Below are 16,048 nucleotides of genomic sequence, written 5' to 3'. Positions count from 1 at the left end.
TGGTAAAGTGTGTGAAAGAAGAAAGTTAAGAGTAAATGTGAATAAGAGCAAGGTTATTAGGTACAGTAGGGTTGAGGGTCAAGTCAATTGGGAGGTAAGTTTGAATGGAGAAAAACTGGAGGAAGTAAAGTGTTTTAGATATCTGGGAGTGGATCTGGCAGCGGATGGAACCATGGAAGCGGAAGCGGATCATAGGGTTGGGGAGGGGGTGAAAATTCTGGGAGCCTTGAAGAATGTGTGGAAGTCGAGAACATTATCTCGGAAAGCAAAAATGGGTATGTTTGAAGGAATAGTGGTTCCAACAATGTTGTATGGTTGCGAGGCGTGGGCTATGGATAGAGTTGTGCGCACGAGGATGGATGTGCTGGAAATGAGATGTTTGAGGACAATGTGTGGTGTGAGGTGGTTTGATCGAGTAAGTAACGTAAGGGTAAGAGAGATGTGTGGAAATAAAAAGAGCGTGGTTGAGAGAGCAGAAGAGGGTGTTTTGAAATGGTTTGGGCACATGGAGAGAATGAGTGAGGAAAGATTGACCAAGAGGATATATGTGTCGGAGGTGGAGGGAACGAGAAGTGGGAGACCAAATTGGAGGTGGAAAGATGGAGTGAAAAAGATTTTGTGTGATCGGGGCAGCATCGTTACCCTCTGCTTCAGCAAGGTAGTGCCATGAAAATAGACAAAAAGGTCACATTCATTCACACTCGGTCTCTAGCTGTCTTGTGTAATGCTCCAAAACCACAGCTCCCTATCTACATCCAGGCCCTACAGACATTTCCATGGTTTCCTCAGATGCTTCACGTGCCCTGGTTCAGCCCATTGACAGCACGTCGACCCCAGTATGCCACATTGTACCAATTCACTCTTTTCCTTGCATGCCTCTCACCCTTTATGTCCAGGCCCTGATCACTCAAAATCTTTTCACTCAATCCTTCCACCTCCAATTTGGTCTCTCGCCTCTCCTTGTTCCCTCCACCTCTGACACATATATTCTTTTTCTTTCCTCAGTCATTTCAACACACCCTCTTCTGAAATCTCAACCAGACATTGTATTTCCACACATCTCTCTTACCCTTGCATTACTTAATCAAACCACCTCACTCCACATTGTCCTCAAACATTTCATTTCCAACACATCCATCCTCCTCTGTACAACCCTATCTATAGCCCATGCCTCGCACCCATACAACATTGTTGGAACTACTATTCCTTCAAATATACCCAATTTTGCTCTCTGAGATGATGGTCTCTCCTTCCACACATTCTTCATCGCTACCAGAACCTTCGCCCCCTCCCACACCTATGACTCACTTCCGCTTCCACGGTTCCATCCACTGTTAAGTCCACTCCCAGTTATCTAAAACACTTCACTTCCTCCAATTTTTCTCCATTAAAACCTATATCCCAACTAACTTGTCTCTCCACCCTATTGAACCTAATAACGTTGCTCTTATTCACATTTACTCTCAACTTTCTCCTTTCACACACTTTTCCAAACTCAGTCACCAACTTCTGCAGTTTCTCACTCGAATCAGCCACCAGAGGTGTATCATCGGAGAACAACACTTCCCAGGCCCTCTCATCCCCAACAGACTGTATACTCACCCCTTTCTCCGAAACTCTTGCATTTACCTCCCTAGCCACCCCATCCATAAACAAATTAAACAACCATGGGGACATCACACACCCCTGCCGCTGACTGACTCATACACATGCCTTACATCCTTGGAAAAAACTTTTCACTGCTTCTAGTAACTTTGGTAAAACACACAAATCAATCTGTTTTTCCAAGTATTTCTCACACCATTCTTCAAAGCAAACACCTGATCCACTCATCCTTTACCACTTCGGAATCCACATAGCTCTTCTCCAATCTGATGCTCTGTACCTGCCTTCACCCTCTCAATCAGTACCGTCCCATATAATTTCCCAGGATTACTCAAACTTATGCCTTTGTAGTTTGAGCACTCACCTTTATCCCCTTTGCCTTTGTACAATAGCACTATGCATGCATTCTCTGGGAGTGAGTAAGAAAGAATACTTCCCACGTATTCCACTCATGTCCTAGAAGGCTATTAAAGGCGGTGGGAGGAGGGGGCTGGAAACCCTCCCCTCCTTGTATTTCATTTCCTAAAAGGGGAAACAGAAGAAGGAGTGAAGCGGGGAGTGCTCATCCTCCTTAAAGGCTCAGATTGAGGTGTCTGAATGTGTGTGGATGTAACCAGGATGAGAAGGAAAGAGAGATAGGTACTATGTTTGAGGAAAGAAACCTGGATGTTCTGGCTCTGAGTGAAATGAAGCTCAAGGGTAAAGGGGAAGAGTGGTTTGGGAAAGTCTTGGGAGTAAAGTCAGGGTTTGGGGAGAAGACAAGAGCTAAGGAAGAAGTAGCACTCACTACTCCTGAAGCAGGACCTGTGGGAGTATGTGATAGAGTGTAAGAAAGTAAATTCTAGATTAATGTGGGTAAAACTGAAAGTGGATGGAGAAAGATGGGTGATTAGTGGTGCTTATGCACCTGGTCATGAGAAGAAATATCATGAGAGGGAAGAGTTTGGGAGCAGCTGAATAAATGCAAAGGCGAGGAATGTGGCAGTTGAGGGTTTAATTGGTGTACATGGGGTATTCAGTGTTGTGAATGGAAATGGTGAAGAGCTTGTGGATTTGTGTGCTGAAAAACGACTGGTGATTGGGAATACCTGGTTTAAAAAGAGAGACATACATAAGTATACATATGTGAGTAGGAGAGATGGTTAGAGGGAACTATTGGATTACATGTTAATTGACAGGCATGTAAAGGAGAGACTTTTGGATGTTGATATGCTGAGAGGAGCAAGTGGAGGGATGTCTGATCACTATCTTATGGAGGCAAAGATGAAGATTTGTAGAGGTTTTCAAGAAAGAATAGAGTGGTGAGAGTAAGTGAGTTTGGAAAGGAGACTTGTGTGAAGAAATACCTGTAGAGATTGAGAGAAGAATGGCCAAAGGTGAGAGCAAACGAAGTGAGGGGAGTCAGTGAGGGATGGAATGTATTTAGGGAAGCAGTTATGGCATGTGCAAAAGATGCATGTGGCATGAGAAAAGTGGGATTTAAACAGACTAGATTTGGTAGTGAGTGGTAGGATAAGGAGATAATGTTGTTAGTGAATGAGAAAAGAGAGGCGTCTGGATGATACTTACAAGGAAGGAGTGCACCTGACTGGAGATGTATAAGAGAAAGCATCAGGAGTACAAGAGGAAGGTGCAAGAGTTGAAAAAGAGGGCAAATGAGAGCTGGAGTGAGAGGGTATCATTAAACTTTGGGAATGATAAAAAGATGTTTTGGAAGGAGGTAAAAAATGTACAAGAGACAAGAGAACAAATGGGATCATTGGTGAAGTGGACAAGCAGGAAAGTAATAACGGGAAATGATGGAGTGAGTGTTTTGAAGGATTGTTGAATGTGTCTGATGATAGAGTGGCAGATGTAGGGTGTTTTGGTTGGGGTGGTGTGCGAATTCAAAGAGTCAGGTAGAGTGGTTTGGTGAAGAGAGAAGAGGTGGATTAGGATAATATTGCAATTGAATTCATTAAGAAAGGGGGTGGCTGTTGTTGACTGGTTGTTATGGATATTCACTGTATGTATGGATCATGGTGAGGTGCCCGAGGATTAGTGAAATGCATGTATAGTGCCATTACATAAAGGCAACAGGAATAAAGGTGAGTGCTCAAACTACAGAGGCATAAGTTTGTTGAGTATACCTGGAAAACTGTATGGGAGGGTATTGATTGAGAGGGTGAAAGTATGTACAGGCACCAGATTGGGGAAGAGCAGTGTGGTTTTAGAAGTGGTAGAGGATGTGTGGATCAGGTGTTTACTTTGAAGAATGTATGAGAGAAATACTTGGAAACAGATGAATTTGTATGTGGCATTTATAGATCTGGAGAGGGCATATGATAAGGTTGACAGAAATACTTAGTGAAAGGTCTAAAGAATACATAGTGTGCGAGGTAAGCTGCTAAAAGCAGTGAGAAGTTCCTATCAAGGGCTTAAGGCATGGGTATGAGTAAGTGAGGAGAATGATCGATTCCCAGTGAAGGTTGGTCTGTGGCAGGAATGTATGATGTAATCATGGTTGTTTAATTTGTTTATGAATGGGGTGGTTAGGGAGGTAAATGCAAGAGTTTTGGATAGAGAGGCAAGAATGCAGTCTGTTGGGGATGACAGGGCCTAGGAAGTGAATTAATTGTTCAGTGATGATATAGCACTGGTGGCTGATTCGAGTAAGAAACAGCAGAAGTTGGTGACAGTTTGGAAAAGTGTATGAAAGGAGAAAGTTGAAAGTAAATGTGAATAAGAGCAAAGTTATTAGGTTCAGCAGGGTTGAGGGACAAGTTAGTTGGGATGTAAGTTTGAATGGAGAAGTGAATGAGCAAGGAAAGGTTGACAAAGAGGATATATGTATCAGAAGTGGAAAGAACAAGAAATGGGAGACCAAATTGGAAGTGGAACGATGGTGTGAAAAAGATGTCTATGTATTTATTTTCTTTTTTTTTAGTATAATTAACCGCCATCTCCCATGTTAGCGAGGTAGCATAAGGAAACAGACAAGGAATGGCCCAACCCACCCACATACACACACACATATATATATATATATATATATATATACATAAACACCCACACACACACATATACATACATATACATTTCACTGTATACATGTATACATATATACATATATACATTCATACTGCTGCCTTCATCCATTCCCATCACCACCCTGCCACACACGAAACAGCATTCCCACCCCACTCCAGCGAGGTAGTGCCAGGAACAGACAAAAAAGGCCACATTCGTTCACACTCAGTTTCTAGCTGTCATGTGTAATGCACCGAAACCACAGCTCCCTTTCCACATCCAGGCCCCACAGACCTTACCATGGTTTGCCCCTTACACTTCACATGCCCTGGTTCAATCCATTGACAGCACGTCGACCCTGGTATACCACATCTTTCCAGTTCATTCTATTCCTTGCATGCCTTTCACCCTCACTTATGTTCTGGCCTCGATCACTCAAAATCTTTTTCACTCCATCCCTCTACCTCCAATTTGGTCTCCTGCTTCTTCTTCTTCCCTCCACTTTTGACATAAATCCTCTTTGTCAATCTTCCCTCACTCATTCTCTCCACGTGACCAAACCATTTCAACACTTCCTCTTCTGCTCTCTCAACCACACTCTTTTTATTACCACACATCTCTCTTACCCTTTCATTACTTACTCGATCAAACAACTTCACACTACATGTTGTCCTCAAACATTTCATTTCCAACACTTCCACCCTCCTCCGCACAACCCTATTTACAGCCCATGCTTCGCAACCATATAACATTGTAGGAACCATTATTCCTTCAAACATACCCATTTTTGCTCTCCGAGATAACATTCTCGCCTTCCACACATTCTTCAACGCTCCCCGAACCTTCACTCCCTCTCCCACCCTGTGATTCACTTCCACTTCCATGGTTCCACTTGCTGCCAAGCCCACTCCCAGATATCTAAAACACCTCACTTCCTCCAGTTTTTCTCCTCAAACTTATCTCCCAATTAAATTGTTCCTCAACCCTACTAAACGTAATAACCTTGCTCTTCTTCACATCTACTCTCAACTTTCTTCTTTCACACACTTTACCAAACTCAGTCACCAACTTCTGCAGTTTCTCACCCGAATCAGCCACCAACGCTGTATCATCAGCGAACAACCGACTCACATATTCTCCATTTTCCACATTAGTGATGTAGCGTTAAGGACAGGGGACTGAGCCTTAAAAGGAATACCCTCACTTGGCCCCCTTCTCTGCTCCTTCTTTTGCAGTTAATGAGGTAGGCTCTTGATACTATGACTAGAGATATACAATATAAATTTTTTCCTTTTTTGTTCTCTTTCTCTTAAATGTTATTGAACACATATATTTAGGTCGGGCAGGAGTTTTATCTCCTGCTGTATGTACAAATTATTTTTTTTTATTATTATACTCGATTGCAGTTTCCCACATCAACGAGGTAGCGCAAGAAAACAGACGAAGAATGGCCCATCAACTTGTATGCACATATATATATACATAAATGCCCTTGCACACACATATACATACATATACATATCAACATATACATATACATACACAGACATACATGTATACCCATGTACATATTCATACTTGCTTGCCTTCATTTATTCCTGTCACCACCCATCCCCACAGGACCCAGCATCGCTGCCCCTAGCTTCAGTGAGGTAGCACCAGGAAAAGACAAAAAAAGACCACATTCATTCACACTCAGTCTTTAGCTGTCATGTGTACAAATTATATGAATATAATCACGTTTCCAAAATAATTTTCATGACACTCTTTTAAGAATTAAGGGCAGTCCCAGTGACTAGTAATATCAATTTGATATATCTGGAGTATGTTTTAGAATTCAGGTTCTGGAGTCTTTGTGAAAGCATATTGGATAATGCATTAAACTCATCAAAGTTCAATTTTATGATTAAACAAACTAACATTTATGAGACCAGTCTCCATAGAGGGGTACAGGTGCAAGCTGATTTTCAGACTCTTGTGTAACTCATTACACCAGTGTTAGGTTTTCATTTTTTACTTGATATTGCTCCTGGAGCAATTCAGGTGATACAGAAGGCATCTTTCTGTATGCATTATGAAATTATATGTAAATTATCTATGAAATTATTGTATTATAAAAAATAGACTAACTTTGTATGAAAACACAATATAATAAAATTAAACAAATGATATGGCATTCTATAATTTCCTCTACTTAGATAAATACAATGTTTAAGATAAAACAATTTGAATCAGACAATGTAATATATGTAGTGAATTTTTCTGAGATGTGCAATGAAGAATTTAGATCCTGATCAGTTACACCACTTGCATCAGCTAGTTAACAAAATTTTTTTCTGTTTTACATCTGTTCACTCACTCCACAGTTCATAAATGTGGCACTGAAGAGATCCTGTTCTGGATTACTGCATTTACTGTTATGATTTAGTTTATGGCATAACAGGTTGGGTTAAAGTTAGAGGAGATTTGTATGGGTTTTGAGTGCTGTAATTATAAAACAGTATAATATTGTGTGCTTCCATAGTAAAGCAGTTAGTGTCACTAACTATGATTCACATATTGGCCCAACTTTGTCAAAATCCTAAAGAGGGTAGTCAGCTTACAACCAAATCAGCTATTCATTCTTCCTTCATGGCTGGTCAATAGATGGATATACGAGTGAGGCTTGAGTATATACTTATATTTAGCATACATGAGATGGCTATGATTCAGGCATTAATTGCCTGTGTTGTCTTTGCTACTATAAAAGAAATCTAACCTGAACTAACATCAGAATTGCAGCTAGAAGAACTTCAAGCCCTGAGAAGTTCAGTTTCATAATTTCTAATGTGTTCAGTGCCATACTGATCAACCCTCTAGCCTTGATTAAATTCCTCTTCGTCTCCACACAGGTCTTTTTTTTTGCTTGTATGGAAATCATTTTTCCCTTTACTGAATGAAAGATGAATATAAACATATATCTAGCCTTGTAAAATATATGACAAGATGCACTGCCACTGCTGTCAGAGTTAAATGGGCAGTGCTGCCGCCACGTGTTTTAACATTTAGTAATTCAACCTTTTATGGTGTTGAATGTAATGGAAGAGCGAGGTACAGTAGTAAGCTAAGTATGATAAGTGAAAGAGGCTTTGAGATGTCAGGGTCCAAACATTCAAGAAGGTAAGAGATGTGCAAATTAGAGTGATATGTTACAGGTTGTACTTCTTCAATCAAGCAACCATGGGACCTGGCCATTCACAGACCACAGAGAATGCCAGAAAACAGAAATTGGCCCCAAAGTCATACACAGTTGACAATCCGATCTCAAAGTACTCACACAAGTCTTTACTGAAGTTCCTTTATCTAATTTTTTCAGTAACTCCTTCTTTTCAAGCATAGATAATGGTTTATGCTCATTAGCACTAGCACCATCATCTGCACCTCTTGGTCTCTTGGATGACATCCTGAAGGACAAAAATACACCTGAATATATGAAATTAACAGGACTGTTAATTACCTGTGCTGCACTGTAAACAGATTTTGGCACCTTAGCACTCCTAACAGCAATACCCTGGTGGCAGATCCACAATCTGGTAACTAATGGCGGTAGATTCAAAATGTGCCAGACCACAGAGTGACGGATTAGAGAGGTACAACCTTTATATGAGTGGGTGGGTTGGGGGGTGACATGCCATCATAGGTAAACCGGGGTATATGAAGCACTGTGGGGAAATCACAGAATTGGTTTGTGGGAGCTGGCTATGGATAATAGGCTCTGATTTCAGTACATTTTACATGGCATCTAGAAAATGGATGGAAGGCAATTGTTTTGTCTGTTCCTGGTACTATCTCGCTAAAGTAGGAAACAGCAAATATGAAAAAATTATCTATGATTTAGCCGTTTACATTATCCATTATATTCAGACAGATAATGGTGTGGATATCATCACAGACTGCAAAATACCTCTCGCTTGTGTTTGAAGGTTGGATAAGAAAGACTCATGCAAGGTGATTCAGCACCCATATTCCAAGTTATCTATGAAGCTATGGTGGGAAATCTCAATAAATACATGTGAACAAGAAGCCTCTATTAAAATTGTAAAAGAACCAAAGAATATAGAAGTAAGGAAAGGTACCTGATGTTTCCAAATGAAATGATATGAATGCTGGAAAAAGATACAAGGAATGTTTTTTTATGTTGAGGGAAAGGAAAGTCTATCAAAACCAGGTATATACTACAGTGAAAGCTTAACTATTCATAGTAAAGAATAAGCAAATTTCATTATTACAGAAGGATGACTACAGGTACTAGTTATTAATGATGATAATGATTATGATAATTTTTTCTGAAAACCTCTACATAGCTTCACCTTTGCCTCAACAAGATAAAGATCAGACATCCCACCAGTTGCCCCTCTCATCACAATAGCATCCAAAAGTCTCTCTCTCACGTGCCTATCAATTAACACGTAATCCAATAACGCTCACTAGCCATCTCTCCTACTTACATACGTATAATTATGTATATCTCTCTTTCTAAACCAGGTATTCCTAATCACCAGTCCTTTTTCAGCACACAAATCTACAAGCTCTTAACCATTTCCATATACAACACTGAACACCCCATGTACACTGATTATACCCTCAACTGCCACATTACTCAGCTTTACATTCAAATCACCCATCACATTGAAGAATGTATGTGAGAGATACTTAGAAAAACAGATGGATTTGTACGTAGCATTTATGGATCTGAGAAGGCATATGAAAGAGTTGATAGAGATGCTCTGGTAAAGGTATTAAGAGTATATGGCATGGGAGGCAAGTTGCTAGAAGCAGTGAATTGGTTTTATCAAGGATGTAAGGCATGTGTATGAGTAGGAAGAGAGGAAAGTGATTAGTTCCCAGTGAATGTCAGTTTGCGGCAGGAGTGCGTGATGTCTCCACGGGTGTTTAATTTGATTATGGATAGAGTTGTTAGAGAGGTGAATGCAAGAGTTTGGAGAGAGGAGCAAGTAGCAGTCTGTTGTGGATGAGAGGGCTTGGGAAGTGAGTCAGTTGTTTGCTGATGATACAGCACTGGTGGCTGATTCGGGTGAGAAACTGCAGAAGCTGGTGACTGACTTTGGTAAAGTGTGTGAAAGAAGAAAGCTGAGAGTAAATGTGAATATGAGTAAAGTTATTAGGTTCAGTAGGGTTGAGGGACTAGTTCATTGGGAGGTAAGTTTGAATGGAGAAAAACTGGAGGAAGTGAAGCGTTTTAGATATCTGGGAGTGGATTTAGCAGTGGATGGAACCATGGAAGCGGAAGTGAGTCACAGGGTGGGGGAGGGGGCAAAGGTACTGGGAGCGTTGAAGAGTGTGTGGAAGGTGAGGACGTTATACCGGGGAGCAAAAATGGATATGTTTGAAGGAATAGTGGTTCCAACAATGTTATATGGTTGCGAGACATGGGCTATCGATAGGGTTGTGCGGAGGGGGTGGATGTGTTGGAATGAGATGTTTAAGGTGGTTTGATCGAGTAAGTAATGAAAAGGTAAGAAAGATATGTGGTAATAAAAAGAATGTGGTTGAGAGCAGAAGAGGGTGTATTGAAATGGTTTGGTCACATGGAGAGAATGAGTGAGGAAAGATTGACAAAGAGGATATATGTGTCAGAGGTAGGCGGCACGAAGAGAAGTGGGAGACCAAATTAGAAGTGGAAGGATGGAGTGAAAAAGATTTTGAGCGATCGGGGTCTGAACATGCAGGAGGGTGAAAGGCATGCAAGGAATAGAGTTAATTGGAACGATGTGGTATACTGGGTCGACATGCTGTCACTGGATTGAACCAGGATATGTGAAGCGTCTGGGGTAAACCATGGAAAGTTTTGCGAGGCCTGGATGTGGAAAGGGAGCTGTGGTTTCGGAGCCTTGCACATGGCAGCTAGAGAATGAGTGTGAACGAATGTGGCCTCTGTTTGCTTTTCCTAGCACTACCTAACGCTCACGCGGGGGAAAGGGGGGTGCCATTTCATGTGTGGCGGGGTGGCGGCAGGAATGGATGAAGGCAGCATATATTAATATGTACATAAGTATATATGTATATGTCTGTGTATGTATATATATGTTTACGTTGAAATGTATCGATATGTATATGTGCGTGTGTGGGCATTTTTCTAAATACATGTGTATGTGGGTGGGTTGGGCTATTCTTTCGTCTGTTTCTTTGCGCTAACTCGCTAACGCGGAAGACAGCGACGAAGTATTATGAATAGATAAATAAATGATGACAATGATGATTACAGGAAAACGGACACAAAAGGCCACATTTGTTCGCACTCCGTCTCTAGCTTTCGTGTGTAATGCATCGTAAACACAGCTTCCTATCCACATCCAGGCCCCACAGACCTTTCCATGGTTTACTTAAGACATTTCACCTTCCCTGGTTCAGTCCATTGACAGCACGTCGACTGCGGTATACTAAATCGTTCCATTTCACTTTATTCCTTGTGTGCCTCTCACCCACCTGTATGTTCATGCCCCAATCGCTCAAAATCTATTTCACTCCATCCTAGGGGAGAAACAATACTTCCCACGTATTCCCTGCGTGTCGTAGAAGGCGACTACAGGAGGCGGGATTGGAGGGCTAGAAACCCTGCCCTCCTTGTGTTCAACTTTCTAAAAGGGAAAACAGAAGAAGGAGTCATGCGGGGAGTGCTCATCCTCCTCGAAGGCTCAGATTGCGGTGTCTAAATGTGTGTGAATGTAACCAAGATGAGAAAAAAGGAGAGATATGTAGTATGTTTAAGCAAAGGAACCTGGATGTTTTGGCTCTGAGTGAAACGAAGCTCAAGGGTAAAAGGGAAGAGTGGTTTGGGAATGTCTTGGAAGTACAAGAGCAAAGAAAGGAGTAGCACTACTCCTGAAGCAGGAGTTGTGGGAGTATGTGATCGAGTGTTAAGAAAGTACATTCTAGATTGAAATGAGTAAAACTGAAAGTGGAGGGAGAGAGATGGGTGATTATTGGTGCTTATGCACCTGGTCATGAGAAGAAAGATCATGAGAAGCAAGTGTTTTGGAGCAGCTGAGCGAGTAAGTTAGCAGCTTTGATGCACGAGACCGGGTTATAGTGATGGGTGATTTGAATGCAAAAGTGAGTAATGTGGCAGTTGAGGGTATAACTGGAGTACATGGGGTGTTTAGTGTTGCGAATGGAAATGGTGAAAAGCCTGTAGATTTGTGTGCTGAAAAAGGACTGGTGATTGGGAATACCTGGTTTAAAAAGAGAGATATTCATAAGTATACGTATGTAAATAGGAGAGATGGCCAGAGAGCGTTATTGGATTAAGTGGTAATTGATAGGCGCGTGAAAGAGAGAATTCTGGATGTTAATGCGCTCAGAGGGGCAACTGGAGGGATGTCTGATCATTATCTTGTGGAGGCGAAGGTGAAGATATGTCGAGGTTTTCAGAAAAGAAGAGAGAATGTTAGGGTGAAGAGAGTGGTGAGAGTAAGTGAGCTTGAAAAGGAGACTTGTGTAAGGAAGTACCAGGAGAGATTGAGTGTAGAATGGCAAAGGGTGAGAGCGAATGACGTAAGGGGAGTGAGGGAGGAATGGGATGTATTTAGGGAAGCAGTGATGACTTGCGCAAAAGATGCTTGTGCCATAAGAAAGGTGGGAGATGGGCAGATTAGAAAGGGTAGCGAGTGGTGGGATGAAGAAGTAAGATTGTTAGTGAAAGAGAAGAGAGAGGCATTTGGACGAGTTTTGCAGGGAAATAGTGCAAATGACTGGGAGATGTATAAAAGAGGGGCAGGAGGACAAGAGAATGGTGCAAGAGGTGAAAAAGAGGGAAAATGAGAGTTGGGGTGAGAGAGTGTCATCAGATCTTAGGGAAAGTGAAAAGATGTTTTGGAAGGAGGTAAATAAAGTGCGTAAGACAAGAAAACAAATGAGAACAACGGTGAAGGGGGCTAATGGGGAGGTAATGATAGGTAGTGGCGAAGTGAGAAGGATGGAGTGAGTATTTTGAAGGTTTGTTGAATGTGTTTGATGATAGAGTGGCAGAAGGGCGTTTTGGTCGAGGTGGGCTACGAAGTGGGAGGATCAGGGAGAATGGTTTGGTAAACAGAGATGAGGTAGTGAAAGCTTTGCGGAAGATTAAAGCCGGCAAGGCGGCGGGTTTGGATGGTATTGCAGTGAAATTTAGTAAAGAAAAAGGGGGTGACTGTGTTGTTGACTGGTAGGTAAGGATATTTACTGTATGTATGGTTCATGGTGAAGTGCCTGAAGATTGGCGGAATGCATGCATAGTGCCATTGTACAAAGGTAAAATGGATAAAGATGAGTTTTCAAATTACTGAGGTATAAGTTTGTTGAGTATTCCTGGGAAATACTATGGGAGGTTATTGATTGAGAGGGTAAAGGCATGTACAGAGCATCAGATTGGGAAACAGTAGTGTGGTTTCAGAAGTGGTAGAGGATGTGTGGATAAGGTGTTTGCATTGAAGAATGTATGTGAGAAATACTTAGAAAAACAGATGAATTTGTATGTAGCATTTGTGGATATGTAGAAGGCATATGATAGGGTTGATAGAGATGTTTTGCGGAAGATATTAAGAGTATATGATGTGGGAGGTAAGTTCCTAGAAGCAGTGAAAAATTTTTATCGAGGATGTAAGGCATGTGTACGAGTAGGAAGAGAGGAAAGTGATTGGTTCCCAGTGAATGTCGGTTTGCGGCAGGGATGCGTGATGTCTCTATGGTTGTTTAATTTGTTTATGGATGGGGTGGTTAGGGAGGTGAATGCAAGAGTTTTAAAGAGAGGGGCAAGAATGCAATCTGTTGTGGATGAGAGGGCTTGGGAAGTGTCAGTTGTTGTTCGCTGATGATACAACGCTGGTGGCTGATTCGGGTGAGAAACTGCAGAAGTTTGTGACTGACTTTGGCAAAGTGTGTGAAAGAAGAAAGCCGAGAGTAGATGTGAATAAGGGTAAGGTTATTAGGTTCAGTATGGTTGAGGGACAAGTTAATTGGGAGGTAACTTTGAATGGAGAAAAACTGGAGGAAGTGAAGTGTTTTAGATATCTGGGAGTGGATTTGGCAGCGGATGGAACCATGGAAGCGGAAGAGTCACAGGGTGGGGGAGGGGGCGAAGGTTCTAGGAGCGTTGAAGAATGTGTGGAATGTGAGAACGTTATCTTAGAGAGCAAAAATGGGTATGTTTGAAGGAATAGTGGTCCAACAATGTTATAGGGTTGCGAGGCATGGGCTATAGATACAGTTGTGCCGAGGAGGGTGGATGTGTTGGAAATGAGAAGTTTGAGTACAATATGTGGTGTGAGGTGGTTTGATCGCGTAAGTAATGAAAGGGTAAAAGAGATTTGTGGTAATAAAAATATTGTGGTTGAGAGAGCAGAAGAGGGTGTATTGAAATGGTTTGGTCACATGGAGAGAAGGAGTATGGAAAGATTGACAAGGAGGATATATGTGTCAGAGAGGTGGAGGGAAGGAGAAGTGGAGGACCAAATTGGAGGTGGAAGGATAGAGTGAAAAAGATTTTGAGCGATCGGGGCCTGGACATATCGGAGGGCGAAAGGCGTGAAAGGAATTGAGTGAATTGGAACGATGTGGTGTACCGGGGTCGACGTGCTGCCAATGGATTGAACCAGGGCACGTGAAGCGTCTTGGGTAAACCATGGAAAGTTTCGTGGGGCCTGGATTTGGAAAGGGAGCTGTGGTTTCGTTGCATTACACGTGACAGCTAGAGCCTGAGTGTGAAAGAATGTGGCTTCTGTTGTCCTTTCCTAGCGCTACCTCGTGCGCGCGTGGGGAGAAGGTGCTTTTTCATGTGTGGCGGGTTGGCGATGGGAATGGATGAAGGCAGCAAGTATGAATATGTACATGTGTATATATACATATATCTGTATACATGTATATGTATATGTTGAAATGTATAGGTATGTATTTGTGCGTGTGTGGGCGTTTATGTACATACATGTGTATGTGGGTGGGTTAGGCCGTTCTTTCGTCTGGCTTCTTGCGCTACCTCGCTAACACGAGAGACAGCGACTAAGTATGATGAAAAAATGAATATGAATAAATACCTACACAGACATCATACATATATACACATGTACATATTCATGCTTGCTTGCCTTCATCCATTCCTTGTGCTACCCCGCCCCACAGGAAACAGCATCACTACCCAACGTTTCAGCGAAGCAGCGCCAGGAAAACAAGCAAACAAAAAAGGGCCACATTCGTTCACACTCAGTCTCTAGTTGTCATGCGTAATACACCGAAACCACAGCTCCCTTTCCACATCCAGGCCCCACAGACCTTTCCATGGTTTACCCCAGACGCTTCACATGCCTTGGTTCAATCCATTGACAGCACGTTGACCCCGGTACACTACATCGTTCCAATTCACTCAGTTCCTTCTACGCCTTTCACCCTCCTGTACGTTCAGGCCCCGATCGCTCAAAATCTTTTTCATTCTATCCTTCCATCTCCAATTTGGTCTCCCACTTCTCGTTCCCTCCGCCTCTGACACATATATCCTTTTGGTCAATCTTTCCTCACTCATTCCCTCCATGTGACCAAACCATTTCAATACACCCTCTTCTCCTTAACCACACTTTTCTATTTCCACACATCTCTTTTACCCTTTCATTACTTACTCGATCAAACCACCTCTCACCATATATTGTCCTCGAACATTTCATTTCCAACACATCCACTTTCCTCCGTACAACCTTACCTATAGCCCATGCCTCACAACCATATAACATTGTTGGAACTACTGTTTCTTCAAACACCCACTTTTACTCTCCGAGATAAAGTTCTCTCCCTCCACACATTCTTTTTGCTCCCAGAACCTTCGTCCCCTTCCCCACCCTGTGACTCACCTCCGCTTCCATGCTTCATTCGCTGCTAAGTCCACTCCCAGATATCTAAAACACTTCACTTCCTTCAATTTTTCTCCATTCAAACTTACCTCCCAATTAACCTGTCCCTCAACCCTATTGAACATAACAATCTCGTTCTTCTTCACATTTACTCTCAACTTTCACGTTTCACAGGCTTTTCCAAACTGTCACCAACTTTTAGTCTCTCACTCGAATCAGCCACTAGTGCAGTATCATCGGCGAACAACCGACTCGCTTCCCAGGCCTTCTCATCCCCAACATATAAGAGAGAAAGAAAAGTCAAAACCGCGGTGACATCGCACACCCCTATGCAGACCCACCTTCAGTGTAAACATTCACTCTCCTTTCTTCCTACTCACACATATGCCTTACACCTTTGATAATATTTTTTCACTGCTTCTAGCAGTTTTCATGTCAACCCTATCATACGCTTTCTCCAGATCCACGAATGCAACATAAAACTCGATCCGTTTCTCTAAGTATTTTTCACACATTCTTTAAGGCAAACACCCGATCCACACATCCTCTACGACTTCTACGAC

The 16,048-nt window shown here is 42.1% G+C and overlaps 1 long non-coding RNA gene across 2 annotated transcripts in view; it reads right to left on the bottom strand.

Annotated features, from left to right (window-relative positions):
* Positions 1-16,048, bottom strand: part of LOC139761991 (uncharacterized) — a 78,448-nt gene that overhangs the window by 14,591 nt on the left and 47,809 nt on the right. The window contains exon 1 of one of the 2 annotated variants that reach the window (XR_011715657.1): positions 7,931-8,113. The exons of the other annotated variant lie outside the window; for it this stretch is intronic. This is a non-coding gene — a long non-coding RNA (uncharacterized lncRNA). Of the gene's footprint in view, positions 1-7,930; positions 8,114-16,048 lie in introns of those variants that run through there. 2 annotated transcript variants of the gene reach the window in all.

Source organism: Panulirus ornatus, chromosome 42 (assembly GCF_036320965.1).
Source record: "Panulirus ornatus isolate Po-2019 chromosome 42, ASM3632096v1, whole genome shotgun sequence".
NCBI lineage: Eukaryota > Metazoa > Arthropoda > Malacostraca > Decapoda > Palinuridae > Panulirus > Panulirus ornatus.
The sequence above is the reverse complement of the archived record's forward strand: the minus strand, read 5'-3'. Positions and strand labels throughout refer to the sequence as shown.